General features: G+C 42.9%; 1 long non-coding RNA gene across 1 annotated transcript in view; it reads left to right on the forward strand.

The window, feature by feature from the left end:
• LOC124720403 overlaps positions 1–22,360 on the forward strand; it is a 44,839-nt gene that overhangs the window by 9,532 nt on the left and 12,947 nt on the right. Inside the window, exon 2 of the long non-coding RNA XR_007006150.1 lies at positions 21,881–21,930. This is a non-coding gene — a long non-coding RNA (uncharacterized LOC124720403). The remainder of the gene's footprint in view (positions 1–21,880; positions 21,931–22,360) is intronic.

Below are 22,360 nucleotides of genomic sequence, written 5' to 3' on the forward strand. Positions count from 1 at the left end.
AGCATTATGTAAGGTATGTTAACTAATGCTTACACCCACTTTTCGCCAATGAAGTTATAAATGCAACTACTACATAATGTTGTAAACAACACAAATGCTAATATGTAATATCTACAGTTAAAAATAAAAAATAGAACCCACTGACGATAGCACAAAAGTGCTGAAACATGTGTGGGTGAAACAAAAGAAAAAAAAGGTGTATTGCGTAAGGCGGAACTTCTCATCCAATTTTAAATCACTTCTTGTGGTTAAATGTCTCATGGAAACATTTAATTATGAGATCTATAAGTTCCCCGAAAACGGTAGTGTGTTTCGTCTTCCTTTCTCCCTACGTTTGAAGTCCTAGCCGTACCCTAGGACACTCTGTCAATATGAGTAAAACGTGTGAGGGGGAGTTGGTGCGGCCCCCTTCTAAGCTAGATTTCGCGGCCTCCACAAAGCGATACATACATCACTCAAGAACGTCCTCAGATTTTCCACTTAATAGAGGCTCTTAAAACTCGCTGAACAGTTGGGCTCCGTCTCGAGATCTCTGCCACTTCGTGTTATTCGCTATTTTGGTGGCGCTCTTCTACAATTCAAACAAGCCTGTCACAGTTAGTCATGTCCCCGTTTCCGTAAAAGACGTTGCTGCATGCCAGTAATATTTCATGTAGGTCGAACAAACGTGAGTAATGTTCCAGAATTGGACGCAAGTGTTCTCCGAGCACTCTGTTTGGAAAGCGCCCAGTTGAACAGATTTTCGAGCAGTCTGCTTTACAGATCTGCAATTAGTTTCCTTTCCGATTTGAGTCTCGTGTTTTTCGAAGGTTGCACTGCCTACCCTCCTAAGTCTCCATAGTGATGCTCAATATGTTCAGAAGCGTTTTTATTACCGAATTTATGTTCACAAACAGGGTAGAACATAAGTCTTTCACATATGTCTGTGGACGATATCTCCCGCCTTCAATACTGCGTGTACACGTCAGAATGACGTCACATTCGCCTCAGTTGGTGTGCAATGAAGGCGCTAAAGCGCAAGCGTTTAATACATCCACGAACATCGCCGAACACGATAGTTTTGATGGTTAAGTTTCCACCCGTAGACTTTGGATTGACCTTTAACCCTTTCGTGAGCCGTGGGAAACATGCTTCCCACTACAATGAACTCGCTCCTAGTCCCGTGGGATTCACAGTTCCCACCTCTGTACAGTGCTACCACCTATTGAACAGTATAGGGTACTACTTCCAATCGGAAGTTCCCGCCGTTGTCGCTGTACCTTCGCGCAGAATTGTGGGTTTTTTCCCCCTCAAAGCTGATATACCCAAATTTATGAAGGAAAACGTAAAATTGGAACGAGGAGAATTCCAGTTTGAAACAAAAGAAGCCATTTCTGCACTAAAATGGATGGATAACCGTCCAGTCACTTTCCTGTCCTCAATTCATGACCCATGAGAAACAGCCACAGTGAAAAGGAAAAACAAGAATGGTGCTAGTACAGAGACTTCTTGTCCTGAAGTTGTGACAGAATACAACAAAATAATGGATGGTGTCGATATGTTTGATCAATTACGAGAGAGGTACGCTATTGACAGACGTTCTGTAAAATGGTGGCACACAATATTTTATTTCCTGTTGGACGTTTCTGCAGTGAACAGTTTTATCCTGTGGAAAATAAGTAGAAGAGAAAGTGGGCACCCCGATCAGCTCACATACAGGATCCATCTAGCCAGACAATTGATCGCTGGCTGCTCGTCCCAAAAAAGGCGTGGACAAAAACCTGTCTTTCTGGCAAAAAGGGATAAAGTACCTGAAGATTTTCTTCATGTGGATGTAGGGGAGCATCAACCCATTTTAGGAGAAACCTGCTGGACGTGCCGCCATTGTCGTACCAAATCTGCGGAAAAGAGCACTCACTGTGTTTGTACATATCCTCAAATACCACTTTGCATAGACCCATGTTTCAGAAAATTTCATGGCAAGTAATTATGAACAATCATTGTAACAAGAGGAGTAAATTTATCAAATAAATATGGCATATATTGAAAAAGTTGTTTTTGTCATTTAACTCCAAGGAAGGGCAGTGGGAAGAATACTTCCCACCTTGTTGTGTAACCTCACTTTCACAGTTGGAGCAAATTTGATGTTCTGTATGATAAATACACCTGTCTGTTAACTACTACCTGCTCTCCATTCATTAAAAAAAAAACTGCTCAGTAATTTTGCCCACGAAAGGGTTAACGCAAGATTATGCTTCTCAATGCGCAGAATAAGACAGCATTTGACATTTTTAAATTCAGTCAATAATCTTATGTAGATACGAAATATCAAATTTTGATTGCACCTGGAAGTAACTGGAACAGTTTCACCGTTTTAAGCGTTTAGTAATGTGTATACCCTAAGTTTCTTTTAATCGAGTTAACGGGATACTGTTCAAGAAAAGTGTTATGTGCGTAGAAGAATGCTGTGCGTCCAGGAGAATGTGTGTTCAATTTTGCAAACGTACCAGGAAACACGGACCAATAAACAGCAAGGTTCGACAGTGTCGTAGTTCAACCACCTTAGAGCTGCTGAAAAATTTGGTTTCATTTTTTATTCACAAACAGTTCCGGTCGCCAGATACCTCTGTCATTTGTAGCAGCTAACGCGACAACATTAAAACTGTTAACCTCCGTCTGCATTGCTGCAGTCAGATTGCAACTTTTCGTGCGCAGCACGTATTGGCGTAGCCGCTGTTTTGCGTACGTGTGCCTCGGTTACGTAATTGCCCCTTTCGTCTGTGTGTACCCTCTAACACAAAGGGACGGTCGATCTCAATTTAAGTAGTCCAAGTGACCGTGAAATCAAGTTATGGCGTAATCTCGTTGCGTTACACTGAATGACCTTAAGTGTGTTAGTGAAGACTCGTTAACTGCACGCGTCTCATTATGAGATGAAAATGATGTCCACTCAGAGTCAGTGAAGCGGTACTGGTGTACTCCGTCTGAACCAGTATGCACGAGCACGAAAAGCAGAGTCAAGAAAATTGTATAGTGACCATCCTGTGACATCTGTCTGCAAATAGGCCTACTGTAAGTAAAAAGTCGCGCGCCGCGTTCTTCTCTCCGTATGCGAAGCCTCGTCTCAGGAAATAGTGTAGGGATTTTGATACGGGTTTTCACACGGTTGGTGTCTGCGTATAATTTATTAGCGCTACGCCAGAAAGCTAGTGCAGCCGCGAATAGTAAATATGAGTACGTCAGCCATCCTCCCACGTGATCGAGGAGTTTGTGACGTCACAGCGTGCAATTCCACGTGCGGAGCCTGTAATGTAAAGAATCTGGCACGTGAGATTCGTGACACGTGCGCAGGAACGTGGCCTGTGAGACGTCACATGCAAAACTTACGATCCGCCATACTGTACTGAATTAAACTACGTACTTGGTGCGTTTTCTTTGTCGTAGGCTACGTGCTACGGAGATCAGCTGTTTAAAAGCATCAGAAAATGGAGGATCTCTCGAAAACCAGCCAGTTTAACTACGGTTTGTTACAATAGATTCACAGGAAACCATATATCGGCAGATAAACGCATCGTGTATTTGAAATTTTTAGTGTTGTAACTTGTGTGCTATGGAAGTACGAGGGTAATCCCAAAAGTAAGGTCTCCTATTTTTTTTGGTAAGTACATAGACCTGTTTAATTTTCTATAATGGTTTACGTCAGTTTACAGCTTCAAGATTTAGCTATTTTTCGACAGAATCACCATTTCTGTCGATTCATTTTTGTAGACGCTGTGGCAGAGTTTGTATGCCCATGTCATACCAGCTCGCCGCAATGCTGTTCAGAAAGTTACGAACCTCTTCTTTCACCTCGTCGTCGGAGCTGAATCGCTTTCCGGCCAAATGTTCTTTTAACCTAGGGAACAGGTGATAGTCACTGGGCGCCAAGTCAGGACTACAGGGTGGGTGGGTGATTATGTTCCACTGCAACTGTTGCAGGAGAGCAACGGTTTGCCGAGCGATGTGTGGGCGAGCGTTGTCGCGGAGAATGTGTACGCCCTTGCTCAACATTCCTCTTCTCCGGTTCTGAATTGCCCGTTTGACTTTTTTCAGACTCTCATAGTACTTGTCAGCTTTAATTTTGGTCCCAGTGGGCATAAAGTCTACCAACAAAACCCCTTTCCGATTCCTAAAAACGGTTGTTATGCTTTTACTGGCAGACTGCGAACTCTCAGCATCACTTACGAACATTTTTGAGACATCCGTGCACGACTCAGCATACACTTCCGCCAACTGGCCCTTTGCGGTCGGAAACCGAATAACTGCGCGCAATTCGCACTTGGCGGTTAACATCCAACGTGAGCTCCATTCTCAACGGCTGCCAAGCCAAGACAGCGCCTCAGCGCGGCGTGCGCATGTTTATACGGGGTTATTACAAATGATTGAAGCGATTTCACAGCTCTACAATAACTTTATTATTTGAGATATTTTCACAATGCTTTGCACACACATACAAAAACCCAAAACGTTTTTTTAGGCATTCACAAATGTTCGATATGTGCCCCTTTAGTGATACGGCAGACATCAAGCTGATAATCAAGTTCCTCCCACACTCGGCGCAGCATGTCCCCATCAATGAGTTCGAATGCATCGTTGATGCGAGCTCGCAGTTCTGGCACGTTTCTTGGTAGAGGAGGTTTAAACACTGAATCTTTCACATAACCCCACAGAAACAAATCGCACGGGGTTAAGTCGGGAGAGCGTGGAGGCCATGACATGAATTGCTGATCATGATCTCCACCACGACCGATCCATCGGTTTTCCAATCTCCTGTTTAAGAAATGCCGAACATCACGATGGAAGTGCGGTGGAGCACCATCCTGTTGAAAGATGAAGTCGGTGCTGTCGGTCTCCAGTTGTGGCGAGAGCCAATTTTCCAGCATGTCCAGATACACGTGCCCAGTAACGTTTTTATCGCAGAAGAAAAAGGGGCCGTAAACTTTAAACCGTGAGATTGCACAAAACACGTTAACTTTTGGTGAATTGCGAATTTGCTGCACGAATGCGTGAGGATTCTCTACCGCCCAGATTCGCACATTGTGTCTGTTCACTTCACCACTAAGAAAAAATGTTGCTTCATCACTGAAAACAAGTTTCGCACTGAACGCATCCTCTTCCATGAGCTGCTGCAACCGCGCCGAAAATTCAAACTTGTGCTAGCAATTGTAAACGGTAAGGCTTCCGCTTTAGCCTTTTCCGTAAGATTTTCCAAACCGTCAGCTGTGGTACGTTTAGCTCCCTGGTCGCTTTATTCGTTGACTTCCGCGGGCTACGCGTGAAACTTGACCGCACGCGTTCAACCGTTTCTTCGCTCACTGCAGGCCGACCCGTTGATTTCCCATTACAGAGGCATCCAGAAGCTTTAAACTACGCATACCATCGCCCAATGGAGTTCGCAGTTGGTGGATCTTTGTTGAACTTGGTCCTGAAGTGTCGTTGCACTGTTATGACTGACTGATGTGAGTGCATTTCGAGCACGACATACGCTTTCTCGGCTCCTGTCGCCATTTTGTCTCACTGCGCTCTCGAGCGCTCTGGCGGCAGAAACCTGAAGTGCGGCTTCAGCCGAACAAAAGTTTATGAGTTTTTCTACGTATCTGTAGTGTGTCGTGACCATATGTCAATGAATGGAGCTACAGTGAATTTATGAAATCGCTTCAATCATTTGTAATAGCCCTGTACACAGCGCGTGAAGCACTCTTCATAATAGTGTGCCCCAACCGCCACACAGAGGTCTGTACTTATAAAAAAAATAGGAGACCTTTCTTTTGGGATTACCCTCGTATATAGTTTGAATGCTACGGCACAATGATGATTATCAAAAGCCCGTTGTTTCGATACAATTTGTGATAGTTAAATATAAATAATGACGTCTGTAGATACGGTCTTCGGACAGTGTATGTCATATACGGAGGCCAGAGTTCCTTGTTGAACCCGTAGCCAAAATGTGTCGTGCCCTGTGAAGAGAAAAGTAGCGGGTTTGCACCCACCTCCACCCAAAAGACTTTCTTTCGCCCTTTGCTTTCTAAAAGATTGCGGGTATTTCTTATTAACTTAAATACACTAATCAATGTTATTTATTATAAATAACGTATTTCCTGCAATTCGTGTTTCAAAGACCGACAACTGGTATTTTTCACCAACGATCGAAATCTTAACGTGACTGCCAAACTATGTCAGAAAGTAAACACAAACCGTACTCTGGAAATTTTCTCCTTTACTCTGGAAGTTTTTGCTCTTATGTAAATTTGTGTAACAAAACTAGTGGACATGATGAAATATCAGCAGAATTGTTTAAAGTCACTGGAAAGGATGCAGTGAAAGTGCTGCACTCAATATGTCAAAAAATATGGATCACGCAGCAGTGGCCAGAAGAATGGAAAAGATCAGTATTCATCCCCGTTCCAAAGAAGAAAAGTTCTAAAGAATGCTCAGATTACCGAACAATCGCACTTATTTCACATGCTAGCAAAGTTATGTTGAAAATCTTACAAAATAGACTTCGCCAATATCTAGATCGAGAGCTACCAGAAGAACAAGCTGGATTTAGGAAAGGAAGAGGAACTAGAGATCAAATTGCTAACAGTCGGTGGATTATGGAAAAAGCGAGAGAATTCCAGAAAGATGTGTACCTCTGCTTTATTGACTACGCCAAAGCCTTTGACTGCGTCGATCACAACAAATTATGGAACGTACTGAAAAACATGGGTGTACCAGATCACCTCATTCATCTGATACGGAGTTTATACCTTGACCAAGAAGCCACGGTGAGAACTATGTATGGAACAACGAAATGGATAAAGATCCAGAAAGGGGTCCGGCAAGGCTGCATACTGTCACCGTACTTATTCAATCTGTATGCAGAACATGTCATGAGGAATGCGAGGCTAGATGAAGGAGAAACAGGAATTAAAATAGCTGGAATAAATGTAAACAACCTCAGGTACGCGGATGTTACGGTCCTGTTGGCAGAAAGTGAAGAAGAATTGAGAACACTCTTACAGAAGGTGGAAGACGAAAGTGAAAAGGCCGGTCTTACGCTGAATGTGAAGAAAACGAAAATTATGGCAACTACACCTACCAATTCGTGGGATATAGCAGGAGAAACCGTGGAGGTAGTGACCACATTCAGTTATCTCGGTTCCCAGATCTCTGCTGAGGGCGACTGCAGCCATGAAATCCGGAGACGCCTGTTGCTCGGTAGACAGGCGATGTCAAACCTTGACAAGGTTATAAGGTCCAGAGATATAACACTAGCAACAAAGATCCGTATTGTGAGGGCTATGGTCTTTCAGTTGTGATGTATGGATGTGAGACCTGGACCATTAGAAAGGCTGAACGGCGAAGAATTGACTCCTTCGAATTGTGGTGTTGGAGGAAACTTCTTAGAGTTCCATGGACTGCAAAGAGAACCAACAGATCAATATTGGAGCAAATTAAACCAGATTTCTCCCTGCAAGGTTTAATGTTAAAACAAAAGCTGACCTACTTTGGACACACAATGCGAAGGCATGCCTCGCTGGAAAAAAACATTAATGCTGGGGAAGATTGAAGGAACTAGAAGAAGAGGACGTCAGAGGATGAGATGGATCGATGGCATCACAGAAGCAATGTGTTCCAACCTGGAAGGTCTACGGGAGAAAGTGCAAGACAGGAAAAAGTGGCGTGATTTGGTTCATGGGGTCACGAAGAGTCGGAACCGACTAAACGAATAGAGAGAGAGAGAAATTTGTGTAAAATGTATATACCTGTCTCTCGGTTTGACGGACTGACGGCTCGTGTTCGTATCTTGCCGGTAAATAAACCTTTTTCAATGACGGTGAGCAGCTTAGGAAAAGATCTCCTCTTCCGTTGAAATGGAATTATGATACAGATGACGATCTTGGAACGTCTACGACGCTCGTTACTTGGCAGTGATGGTATTCAGTGCAACATCGAGGATATTCTGCACGAGCTAACTGGCATTAGACACCATACTTTTTACTATATTCACTTCAAGAAGGAAAATGAGATGCAGATTCAATTGAGTTAACAAATAACTTGTGCTAGCTTGTATTTCAGGTCATTTTACAGCTTTATGTGAGTGTTCCTCCACCAGCAGTTGACTGTTCAAACCAAACGGCTTGAGTCCAGAATCTCCTTCGCGGTACGTTTTAACCCACTTAATAATATAAAGGTGTGACATGGCGTGTAATAGCATTTACATGTGGTGGTATGAATTTATGTGCCGTTCCATAGAAAGCTTGTGAAACAATGGCATAAACACTTCAGTTCAAATTTCTTGTATGATGAGATGTTATTGAGATGTTGCGTATGTGGACCGCTACTTTCACCTATATCTCAGCTTTTAGACCCTCTTCTGTATCTGAATTGTTGGATATTGTTTTATTGTGAATTGATAGTCACTTCCTCTTTTTACCTATTTTTAATCTATATTCTCCATACCATTTTTGGATTCCTTTTCTACGCTCGCGTGTCACAAAGAATACGATATCGACTCCATGTATTACCATCTTTGCAATTCATAGCTGACACACTTCGTATGTTTTCGACGCTCACGCGTTACAAACAATATATCATCGGCTCCATGTATTAGCATCTTTGCAATTCATAGCTGACACACTTCATATGTTTACATCTTTGCCGTGTGATCCATTTACAACGCCTACTGAATCAAATTTAAACTCAAATGTTTATGCTATTGTTTCACCAACTTTCCAACATGTATGGTACATGGAACAGCGATAAATTCACACCACCACATGCAACTGCTATTACATGGCACGTCACGGTGGGTGACAACATTCCACGTACGTAGGTATAAAATTTGGGTCTAGTGCAGCAGGGGATACAACCCGTCGGCTTTGAACAATGACGTCATTCCTTAGTCATAGATCGTAAAGACTTCACTTCGAGGCATAGATAATAAAGCAGTTCTGTGTTCTAATAAGCACTATCATTAAAATAATTGAATGTAAATCTAAAAGCTTTTGCTGTTATGTTTCAGTTTCGTTTCTTTACTGATTGCTTAATGAAGTAGGATCAGTTTATTCTATCTCGTGAGATTTTTTTTTTAAAAAAGCCAAAAAACTCTTATTACGAACTGAAGGGAGCTAGAACACTAAGAAGAATCGCTTCTCGGCTTTTGACAAGATATTGCTTAATAAAGTAGGATCAGTTTATTCTATCTCGTGAGTTTTTTTTAAAAAAAAGCCAAAAAACACTTATTAGGTACTGAAGGGAGCTGCTTAATGAAGTAGGATCAGTTTATTCTATCTCGTGAGATTTTTTTTTTAAGTCAAAAAACACTTATTACGTACTGAAGGGAGCTAGAACATTAAGAACAATCGCTTCTCGGCTTTTGACAAGATATTGCTTAATAAAGTAGGATCAGTTTATTCTATCTCGTGAGATTTTTTTTTTTTTTTAAGTCAAAAAACACTTATGCTTTTGACAAGATCAATGTTTATCTCTCTCGCATTCCTTTGTTTCTCAACATTCTCCTCAGCTCTTTCATCTCTGTAATACATGCTCTCTGGCGACTTGTGACGTCATTGTTCAAAGCCGACGGGTTGTATCCCCTGCTGCACTAGTCCCTAAAATTTCCCAAATTTCCACTTCCATCGCTTATCAATTTGATAATTACTTGTACTATACTCGGAGACGGGTTGTTTTCAGAATACTTGAAAATTATCACACGTCGAAATTGCAATCGCAATAAACAGTGTTTTAACAGCCACAGGCGGAATGATTTCATTTATAAAGTTGTTCCTGCTGTGGTCGTAGAAGCTGCGGGCCCAGCTATCATCAAACAACAGCAACAAGATAACGCGAGAGAATCGCAATCTGCGGTAGATGGTAATGGCATTGAATGAGTGGGAGTACGAGTGTCTACCATTTTAAAAACTGTATGGAGGGACGTGGAGCAAACACTACAGTTGCGCGTTAGTACCGTTGCGCTGTCAATACCGTCGACCTAAGAAATTGTAACGAGTGGAATAAAGTTTCATTTTAACGAGATAACAAAATGAGTCTCGACTTTTGCAGCAGATACCGTGGTCTTAGCAGTCCGTTTCAAAAACATCCGCTTCGGCTGTTCCTCATCTCGGTACAGGATTGTGAGATAGTGTGTCTACGTTTCTATGTTGAAAATAATGTCTCCCGATGAGTTATACATCTGTTGCAGCTCATAACTGTGGCGTATGTCGTGAGCTTTATGTTGTACGGTTGCTGTCCCAGAGTGTGAAGAATTTGGAACACGCGACGCTGACGTATTTCGGAGTAATACTCGTCTATCATCCTTTCATCCCTATGTAAACAAACACACACGCGATGATTGGTCAAAAGCCACAGCACTCGTACACTGGTGTTGTTACGCTCTTGGAAGTAGGTCCTACTTACGTATTAGATATATTTTTACTAATTTACGTTAAATGAAGCTTTCGAGATATTGAAATGTATTAACAGCCATCAACGTTTTTGTTAATTACGCTTAGGTTATGTACTTTTTGTTTCAATAATGGTGTAGTCACAACCTCTGCATTGTTGTGCTTTGATTGTCGCGCTGTTAATACGAAGTATGAAAATGGCCGAGGCTGCTTCCCGTTCGGTAGTGGAACACGGTTAAATAGTGCCGAGAAATAGGTTGTCGTAAGTTTACAGAGATAATGGCTTTGAAGTAAGAAGGGATTGCAAGTTCTTGTACAACGGAATCGGCAGCTTTATAGGTTGTTCACTTATTGCAGCGCATAGTTCCCTGGTTCAAGTCTTGCTTAAGTTAATTTTTTTTTCTCGTTCAAATTGAATGACCTACATCTCGTAATTGTAAAATTCATCATCACTTTTTATTACGTCTTCTTGTTTTTAATTACATATTGCACCCGAAATCCCTGTTTTCGTTTCAAATACAAATTCTCAATTATCCATATTTTAGGAAAGACGGTTAACAAAGGTTGCTTAAATTTAAAAAAAAACATAATTTAATTTTTAAGACAATAATGGAAAACTAAATATTCTGCATTTAGACTATGTTCACTGTTTTATACCACAGATGTAGATGTGTGTCATAGAAACATGGAAAAACCCTTATTTTCACAGCATCGAACACACCATACAAATGCAGCATTTTTACATTTGCCACTGTACCATTACAACAGTACTGATCTGTAACCAAGCTGGCAGACGTACTGGAGCCAACGCACGCTGCTTTTTCATGTACTGCCGAACGTTGGCGGCGTATAGAATGAGACATCGTAGAAGAGGAGAAAATGCGGCACCTGGGTGGCTTCGTGGATTCTGTTGTCGGTCCATCATCAACGTAGCAGACGACAGTTCCGCAACTGAAATGTACTTCTTGGATTCAGATTAGGAAGGAGCTAAGAGGTTACCAGACGGCTTCAGTATTCAACAGTTCGGTGAAATCGATGCAGTATACTTTTGCGTCACACTCTCTCAGAAATGTGTGCGATTGGTAGGGAATATCAGGCTGATCTCAAGTTTCTAGATTGCCAGAAGGCTTTTCACACACTTCTTCACAAGCGGCTTCTGATCACATTGCGTGCTGCCTACGGGGAATCGCCTCGGCTGCGTGGTATCCCGTAGAAAGGTCGCAGTTCGTAGTAGCTCGCGGAATGTCACAGAGTAAAACTGGACTGATATCTCGTGGGCCCCAACGAACGTTGTACGCCTTCTCCTGTTCCTAATTTATGTAAATGATTTGGGTGACAGTGGTCTAGTGATCTGTGATGATTTCATTCCGAGATGAGCTGAATCAGCTTCCGCGTGTTCAAGGGACGAAGACCAGGGCTCGCTGTTGGAACGATGTGTGTGCGTGCGTCATCAGCTCTGAACATTTCGATGTCTGTGCTGAGGTGATAAAGCCTTGGACTGTGTAGTACCAATCGTTGAATTGGAACTGTTTCGCAGGTGCCAAGGAGCAGGACATTGTATTGACTATACTCTGTTCGTCATGAGAATAAACCTGATGTAAACATTGCGCTATGTATTCTTCCGCTTTTGCTTGAGTCTCAGTGGCTTTCGTTTCATGTGGAGCGGAAGCCAAGTTGTGACCAATACGGTCAGGTACGATCGTGAGGGTACTTTTTACACTGCGTTACACGCACTTAGACCGAGCGATAATGTGCGGGACAGCAGCTTTACCGCCGCATTAAACTTGGACAACACAGGCCAGACACCGGTCCAACTAACCTGCAATGGTGTGGGCAGTTGCAGTTTAAACGTTCCGCTGTGAAAAAGTTAGCAATTTTCATCACTCTCGTTCCTGATCATAATACCAGGTCAAGTGAGAACGAGAGGCGTTTGAAAAGTCCGAGCGATGGCACCACCGGCGCGTATCGAGGTCATGTTTAGTTAGTAGCAGCGCCAGATTTCGCCACCTTTTCCTGTAGTTTTCTCCAGCTTCATCTCGTTGTATCCAACACAATTCCCATTTTCACACACCATATCGTTCTTCAAAAGACCTTGTTGCCTAGCCCATTGTACAGAGCTTTGGGTGTTCTCCGTAACATGGTATAAATCTTCCATTACAAAGTCACTCAAATCTGGAAAATTTCTCGCCATTTTGGCACACACAGTAATATACCAGGCCCCCACAACCGCACGAGGGGTCGACTGTGAAGAGCGGACAAATTGAACAGCTGGCCGGCGGCCATTATAGTGGTAAACTGACGCGCGGAGTTCGAATGTTTATACATCGCTTTTGGTTATAAAATGCCTTCCCTTGACTTAGGTCGCAAACATAATGCCTCATTTAAATACGTTACTACAATATACTTTTTAATTTATCAACAAACAGCAACTAGTCACTGTTCATGAATTTATCTTACGTACTACATGGAATCAGCCGTAGCTAAAAGTTATGTACTGGACCCCTAGCATTTTTCGTAGTTCATTTACGATAGATGTACGCAAAATGCATCAAAATACTCAAAGATTTGCCCACTATATTAATAGATTTTTCTGACGCTACCTTGCTTAAGATTTTATGACGAGAAGTGCGTTACATATGGCATAGTGCTTTGGCAACACACGACCAAATTATCAAGTTTCAACCTAACCTAGACCATGAAAACACTACCGATCAGCCAACTTTCTTCAAAATGATCAGAACATATAAAATGGTATTCTGTCGGTCGGAAATCTTGCCTCCTGACAGCGTGCAACCATTTTTGTGACAGCTGTGGTTTTGAGAAAGGAAACCTGCAAATAGATGCAGAGACATTATGCTAATACCGTGTTACAAAAACATTTATTAAGCTAGTACACTGACATACGAAACAACTTAAAATTTTCACATACCTATGAAATGTATTATTCGTTCCTTTCTCGAATTTATTTGTACAATTAATCGCTGCGTAACTCTTCACCATTGTACTTCTTTTGATTGGGATGTACAGACAGTAGAATTACGAGTAACAAATACTGTATGTACGCCCCAACAAATATACAACGTTGAATCAGGATCTTCATAAACAACAATACTACACAACACATAAGACTACAACCACTACAATGGCGTCCAGCCGAAGGTTCAAATTGTCCCGCGACTGCAGCGCCATCAGTGAGTCTAGTTATTTTTTACAAGGTCTTTGTAATATACGTTGAAATGGAACTGTTTCGCAGGTGCCAAGGAGCAGGACATTGTATTGACTATACGTAAGTACTTCAAAACAGACAGCCCCAGCAGAAAAAAATAGGTTGTTGGGCGGACTGATTAAGATACATAACTGTGAGCAACATGGATATATACCATATGCAACAATATGCAAAGCCAACAATAGCTACCATGGTTAGGATGTGTGAAACTGTAAGCATTACCTATGGGTAAAGAACTCTGTGAAAAAATATGTGTGTCTGCAGCATATTGGCATAGGCCGGTATTACACTATCAAATTTCTTTGTCAAATATCTTTGTCAAAGATATTTAATGGTGTAATAGGGAACTTTGTCGAATGTCCTCCAATATTTGATCAAATCTAGGGCCTCGCTGTAGATTTGATCAAAGAAGTCGCTTGTCTTCTGTTCACTGCAATGTGATATTTTACCACATGGAGCGCTAGCATCGCTGCATTCTGTCGGCTGTGGTGTTTTTATAAACATTGCGGGTAAATACAATTGGTGTGTGCCAACAACTACAAAATTAATAGAGATGTATGAAGCTGATGAGGCGCTATACAACGTGAGGCACGCTGAATACAGAAATAGATTAAGAAGATTGGAGACCTGACCTGACCTAACCTAACCTAACCTCTCCTGTAGCAAGGATTCGGAGTGTTACAGTGAGCCTGTCTTCTGCAGATGTAGCAGTTCTTAAGTGAATATTGTGCTTTGTGATATGAGGATACACTTCACTGAGCACATACAGAAATGTATGCTCACCCATTCTTAAGTAATTGGTGTACGACTTGACGTCCTCCACTAAAAGCTCACGTAACAAGTTTTGTCGAATGCTTTTATCGTCTCGTCGTAAAACCGACGGCTTCACCCGGGTTTGTTTCCTTTTTTTCCCCCGCTTCTCTTCCGCATATGCACACAGTGCAATTGTGGTACATGCAAATGCTGCGGTTAATTACAAGTTGTTGTTGTCAGCCATCTTGAACTTTGACGAAAAATGTGATGACAGTGTAAATACCCCTTCTAGCGCCACGTCAAAGATCTTTGTCAAATACATTTGACGGCATATTTGATCAAATCTTTGACAAAGAAATTTGAAAGTGTAATACCGGCCATAGCAACATGAATAATTTGGTGAAAGCAGACAGTTAATTGATCTTTTTTGCGTCCATATGAAAATAAGTACTTTTTTGGTATTCCGTGCATATATATGCTTATATCTTCAGAAATACGCGTTTCCTTCAAAAATAGGTACTTTTCTCGTGATCAGTGCATGTACCCCTTAAACTCCATAAGTACCAGTGGGGCGGAGGGGGGGGGGGGGGGGAGGTTGATACTAGCTAATGTCTGATTGCGCTCAGGGGTAACGGTCAAAGGAAGATTGGGAACCAGCGTTATAAAGAAATGCAGTTGAGTGTGATAATTTTCAGTTATAGTAAATTCAATGACAATGAGAAGGTACCATTGCTTTTGCATTAAGTCTTTACAGCATTATTTAGACGAAATGTTCGCGGCGGCTAAGCTTTTTTCATTTGCAAAGTCAGCCTTCACTTAACTGGTGCAGTCGGCGAGTCGTCGACGTCCGCGTCGTTGGTGTGTAATCCTAGCGTGGACAGTCCAGCAACTGTGGTCGTTTCGGTGTTTCAGCTGCCCGTTGCGAGTGTAGCAGGAACGCGCGACGTTCGTAGAGTTATCTTCATCGGCACATCTACACGCAGCGACGAAACTTGAGGTATTGCGACTTTGTAATGTTTGTTAGCTGTTACTAGCGCAATTCCCATTTTATGGTTTTCCGGTCGATCGTGTCTCGGCACATTTCACAGAACGGCCGTCCACGGCGTGAGAGTTCGTTAAGTTGCTAGAAGCTCGAATTAAAAGAGTCCGCGGTATACGTCAAACAATCCGCACCGAGCCAAAGTTTACGGCGCAGATCTGCGTGATCATATTTCTCTTCAATTATACAGTACGCCATATACACGAAACAGTCCGCGCTGTCTACAATCGAAAGAGTGCAGTTAATAGCGTTCCCGCAGCTTAACGGCCTGTACGCCAGATGTACGTGCCGAATAGCCGTTAACGAGTAATAAGCAATGCGACACACACGGTTGTTAATTCTGTGTCTGCGGTACACACTAAAATCACAAAACGTATCACCGTTCAAACGTTTACTTTACATCGGCCGCGCACACAAAAACACAGTATATGACACGCACACAGCACGACAGTTAGATTCGTGTGGTCGCTCCCGACTCTTTGTTGGCACTTTTCACTGTCGACCTATCGATGTGGTTCTCCATCGCTCAGCCACAGTCTATTCGTACAGTCACGACACGCTCGGGGTGAGCGGCGAGAAAGCAGGCAGTTTTCACGTAATTAACGAACTAGCTGTTATACAGAGTGATTATAATTAAACTTAGAGGCCACTGTAGAAGTAACACCACTTGTCTGAACGACGTCAAACTACAACGGAGTATTATCGGAGAAGGGGGGAAAACGTGTGGCACAAGAAAAACAGTTACAGAACGTAGCAATAGGTGGCGCTGTAAGCTTCATAATTTAATAGTGGTCGACTACAAATGCCAAATGAATCATACGATAATGCCTAAGGTGTACGTCTGATGTTAAACAAACCGTACTACTCGGTGTGCATCGGCGTCCAGGCGTGATGCTGTTACTTACACAAGCCCACCCACCACGGCAGGGTCTTATCACATCGGATGGGAAGAAACGGTTTGTAATTGCTGTGAGGCCAAAAACCGCGTAAAAAGCATCAATCAAAATCAAATCGCATTAGATAAAATTATGGCGTTTCAGTCTTTGATCGCGATTCTTTATTTTCAAAATAACGAACGATCGCGGATTTCCCATTAAGACAATCGTGTCTAGTTTTGATAAAATCGGATTAGGCATATTAATTTCCGTGTGACTGGCGCAAAACGTGTTCAGTATGCTGCCCACCGTTTTCTGCAACTAGTTGAAATCGAGAAAGAGCATGTTCCACAACTGATCAAAGGGTTTCCGGGGGTGACGTTCAGAATGTGTTGCGCAGTGCGTGCCTTCAGTGCAGCTAAATTCGCAATCGGAACACTGAACACATCATCCTTCAGACAGCACCACAGCCGCAAGTCACACGGATTAAGATCAGGTGATCGGGACGACCAGGCTGTAGGGAAATGGCGGCTGATAATTTTTTTTTTTTTTTTTTGTCATCAGTCTACTGACTGGCTTGATGCGGCCCGCCACGAATTCCTTTCCTGTGCTAACCTCTTCATCTCAGAGTAGCACTTGCAACCTACGTCCTCAATTATTTGCTTGACGTATTCCAATCTCTGTCTTCCTCTACAGTTTTTGCCCTCTACAGCTCCCTCTAGTACCATAGAAGTCATTCCCTCGTGTCTTATCAGATGTCCTATCATCCTGCCCCTTCTCCTTATCACTGTTTTCCACATATTCCTTTCCTCTCCGATTCTGCGTAGAACCTCCTCATTCCTTACCTTATCAGTCCACCTAATTTTCAACATTCGTCTATAGCACCACATCTCAAATGCTTCGGTTCTATTCTGTTCCGATTTTCCCACACTCCATGTTTCACTACCATACAATGCTGCACTCCAGACGTACATCCTCAGAAATTTCTTCCTCAAATTAAGGCCGATATCTGATATTAGTAGACTTCTCTTGGCCAGAAATGCCTTTTTGCCATAGCGAGTCTGCTTTTGATGTCCTCCTTGCTCCGTCCGTCATTGGTTATTTTACTGCCTAGGCAGCAGAGTTCCTCAACTTCATTGACTTCGTGACCATCAATCCTGATGTTAAGTTTCTCGCTGTTCTCATTTCTACTACTTCTCATTACCTTCGTCTTTCTCTGATTTACTCTCAAACCATACTCTGTACTCATTAGACTGTTCATTCCGTTCAGCAGATCATTTAACTCTTCTTCACTTTCACTCAGGATAGCAATGTCATCAGCGAATCGTATCATTGATATCCTTTCACCTTGTATTTTAATTCCACTCTTGAACCTTTCTTTTATTTCCATCATTTCTACGTCGATGTACAGATTGAAGAGTAGGGGCGAAAGGCTACAGCCTTGTCTTACACCCTTCTTAATACGAGCATTTCGTTCTTGATCGTCCACTCTAATTATTCCCTCTTGGTTGTTGTACATATTGTATATGACCCGTCTCTCTCTACAGCTTACCCCTACTTTTTTCAGAATCTCGAACAACTTGCACCACTTTCTATTGTCGAACGCTTTTTCCAGGTCGACAAATCCTATGAAAGTGTCTTGATTTTTCTTTAGCCTTGCTTCCATTATTAGCCGTAACGTCAGAATTGCCTCTCTCGTCCCTTTACTTTTCCTAAAACCAAACTGATCGTCACCTAGCGCATTCTCAATCTTCTTTTCCATTCTTTTGTATATTATTCTTGTGAGCAGCTTCGATACATCAGCTGCTAAGCTGATTGTGCGATAATTCTCGCACTTGTCAGCTCTTGCCGTCTTCGGAATTGTGTGGATGATGCTTTTCCGAAAGTCAGATGGTATGTCGCCAGACTCATATATTCTACACACCAACGTGAATAGTCGTTTTGTTGCCACTTCCCCCAATGATTTTAGAAATTCTGATGGAATGTTATCTATCCCTTCTGCCTTATTTGACCGTAAGTCCTCCAACGCTCTTTTAAATTCCGGTTCTAGTACTGGATTCCCTATCTCTTCTAAATCGACTCCTGTTTCTTCTTCTATCACATGAGACAAATCTTCACCCTCATAGAGGCTTTCAATGTATTCTTTCCACCTATCTGCTCTCTCCTCTGCGTTTAACAGTGGAATTCCCGTTGCACTCTTAATGTTACCACCGTTGCTTTTAATGTCACCAAAGGTTGTTTTGACTTTCCTGTATGCTGAGTCTGTCCTTCCGACAATCATATCTTTTTCGATGTCTTCACATTTTTCCTGCAGCCATTTCGTCTTAGCTTCCCTGCACTTCCTATTTATTTCATTCCTCAGCGACTTGTATTTCTGTATTCCTGATTTTCCCGGAACATGTTTGTACTTCCTCGTTTCATCAATCAACTGAAGTATTTCTTCTGTTACCCATGGTTTCTTTGCAGCTACCTTCTTTGTAACTATGTTTTCCTTCCCAACTTCTGTGATGGCCCTTTGTAGAGATGTCCATTCCTCTTCAACTGTACTGCCTACTGCGCTATTCCTTATTGCTGTATCTATAGCGTTAGAGAACTTCAAACGTATCTCGTCATTCCTTAGTACTTCCGTATCCCACTTCTTTGCGTATTGATTCTTCCTGACTAATGTCTTGAACTTCAGCCTACTCTTCATCACTACTATATTGTGATCTGAGTCTATATCTGCTCCTGGGTACGCCTTACAGTCCAGTATCTGATTTCGGAATCTCTGTCTGACCATGATGTAATCTAATTGAAATCTTCCCGTATCTCCCGGCCTTTTCCAAGTATACCTCCTCCTCTAGTGATTCTTGAACAGGATGTTCGCTATTACTAGCTGAAACTTGTTACAGAACTCAATTAGTCTTTCTCCTCTTTCATTCCTTGTCCCAAGCCCATATTCTCCTGTAACCTTTTCTTCTACTCCTTCCCCTACAACTGCATTCCAGTCGCCCATGACTATTAGATTTTCGTCCCCCTTTACATACTGCATTACCCTTTCAATATCCTCATACACTTTCTCTATCTGTTCATCTTCAGCTTGCGACGTCGGCATGTATACCTGATCTATCTTTGTCTGTGTTGATCTGCTGTCGATTCTGATTAGAACAACCCGGTCACTGAACTGTTCACAGCAACACACCCTCTGCCCTACCTTCCCATTCATAACGAATCCTACACGTGTTACACCATTTTCTGCTGCTGTTGATATTACCCGATACTCATCTGACCAGAAATCCTTGTCTTCCTTCCACTTCACTTCACTGACCCCTACTATATCTAGATCGAGCCTTTGCATGTCTCTTTTCAGATTTTCCAGTTTCCCTACCACGTTCAAGCTTCTGACATTCCACGCCCCGACTCGTAGAACGTTATCCTTTCGTTGGTTATTCAATCTTTTTCTCATGGTAACCTCCCCCTTGGCAGTCCCCTCCCGGAGATCCGAATGGGGGACTATTCTGAATCTTTCGGCAATGGAGAGATCATCACGACACTTCTTCAACTACAGGCCACATGTCCTGTGGATACACGTTACGCGTCTTTAATGCAGTGATTTCCATTGCCTTCTGCATCCTCATGTCGTTGATCATTGCTGATTCTTCCGCCTTTAGGAGCAATTTCTCACCCCTAGGACAAGAGTGTGCGCTGAACCTCTATCCGCTCCTCCGCCCTCTTTGACAAGGCCGTTGGCAGAATGAGGCTGACTTCTTATGCCGGAAGTCTTCGGCCGCCAATGCTGATTATTTATCAAAATTTAGGCAGTGGCGGGGATCGAACCCGGGACCGAAGACGTTTTGATTATGAATCAAAGACGCTACCCTAGCACTTCCGAAATGGCGCTTCAGCTGCTGCTTAACTGGATTTGCAGTGTGCGGAGGTGCGCCATCTTGCTTGAAAATGATCCCATCCACGCACCCACGCCGTTGGAGAGCTGGAATGACGCGGTTGCGCAAAAGACACTCGTAGCGTTTACCAGAGACGCTACAGCCCTACGATACCTAGCGCGCATTTATCGCGAATCTCTTGCCCAACGTAAAGTCCCGAGCGACTGGAAAAAGCGCAGGTGACGCCTGTATATGAGAAGGGTAGAAGGTCGGATCCTCAAAATTGCAGACCAATATCCTTAACATTGGTTTGTTGCAGGATTCTCGAACATATTCTCAGTTCGAATATAATGAATTTCCTTGAAACAGAGAAGTTGCTGTCCACGCATCAGCACGGCTTCAGAAAGCATGGCTCCTGCGAAACGCAACTCGCCCCTTTTTCACATGATATCTTGCGAACTGTGGATGAAGGGTATCAGACGGATGCCATATTCCTTGACTTCCGGAAAGCGTTTGACTCGGTGCCCCACTGCAGACTCCTAACTAAGGCACGAGCATATGGGATTGGTTCCCAAGTATGTGAGTGGCTCGAAGACTTCTTAAGTAACAGAACCCAGTACGTTGTCCTCGACGGTGAGTGTTCATCGGAGGTGAGGGCATCATCTGGAGTGCCCCAGGGAAGTGTGGTAGGTCCGCTGTTGTTTTCTGTCTACATAAATGATCTTTTGGATAGGGTGGATAGCAATGTGCGGCTGTTTGCTGATGATGCTGTGGTGTACGGGAAGGTGTCGTAGTTGAGTGACTGTAGGAGGACACGAGATGACTTGGACAGGATTTGTGATTGGTGTAAAGAATGGCAGCTAACTCTAAATATAGATAAATGTAAATTAATGCAGATGAATAGGAAAAACAATCCCGTAATGTTTGAATACTCCATTAGTAGTGTAGCGCTTGACACAGTCACGTCTATTAAATATTTGGGCGTAACATTGCAGAGCGATATGAAGTGGGACAAGCATGTAATGGCAGTTGTGGGGAAGGTGGATAGTCGTCTTCGGTTCGTCGGTAGAATTTTGGGAAGATGTGGTTCATCTGTAAAGGAGACCGCTTATAAAACACTAATACGACCTATTCTCGAGTACTGCTCGAGCGTTTGGGATCCCCATCAGGTCGGATTGACATAGAAGCAATTCAGAGGCGGGCTGCTAGGTTTGTTACAGGTAGGTTTGATCGTCACGCGAGTGTTACGGAAATGCTTCAGGAACTCGGGTGGGAGTCTCTAGGGGAAAGGAGGCGTTCTTTTCGTGAATCGCTAGTGAGGAAATTTAGAGAACCAGCATTTGAGGCTGACTGCAGTACAATTTTACTGCCGCCAACTTACATTTCGCGGAAAGACCCTAATGTCTTATCTTTAGGGCTCGTACAGAGGCATATAGGCAGTCATTTTTCCCTCGTTCTGTTTGGGAGTGGAACAGGGAGAGAAGATGCTAGTTGTGGTTCGAGGTACCCTCCGCCACGCACCGTATGGTGGATTGCCGAGTGTGTATGTAGATGTACCTCCTTCTCCTCATGCTTTGTTATTTTTCCTCAACGTTTTAATTTGGCTAACGGTTTCTTTTTCCTTTTGTCTTGGTTTTTGCGAACTTGCGTGTCAGTAATTACTGTTTTAGTTGGACATTTGTTACAAAATGCCTGCAGTGACGTGTTTTCATTTGCAGGTGATGACAGCAACGTGGAAAGCGGAGTCGCTGCGAGCGCCAGCAGACATGTGAGTACACTCGTAGTGTAGTGTAGTGTAGTGTAGTGTAGTCCTGTGTGGTGGGCCATCTGCAGAGCAGCCACCGCCTACCGCGCGACGCTCTGGCCTCTTCATAGGACTGTAGCAGATGATGAAGCGGTTTTATTCGTTTTTTCTCTCTCTATTGGAATTTGGCCGTACAGGCATACATAACATTTACATAATATCTAGTATGCACGACGTTAATTTCTATTTACAGAAAATACGGAACGTGTAGATGATTGATGCACGACACCCCTGGGAACTGCTAAATAATTATACCGTAATAATAAAAATTAGCAACATTCATTATATAATCGCATCATGTCCACTGTATATCTACGCTCATGCTCATAAATTAAGGATAATTGCAGAATGTGGTGCCACACAACGTGGCACTGCACAAAACTGGCTGTAATAG

The sequence above is a fragment of the Schistocerca piceifrons genome, chromosome 11, assembly GCF_021461385.2.
Source record: "Schistocerca piceifrons isolate TAMUIC-IGC-003096 chromosome 11, iqSchPice1.1, whole genome shotgun sequence".
Classification (NCBI taxonomy): Eukaryota; Metazoa; Arthropoda; class Insecta; order Orthoptera; family Acrididae; genus Schistocerca; species Schistocerca piceifrons.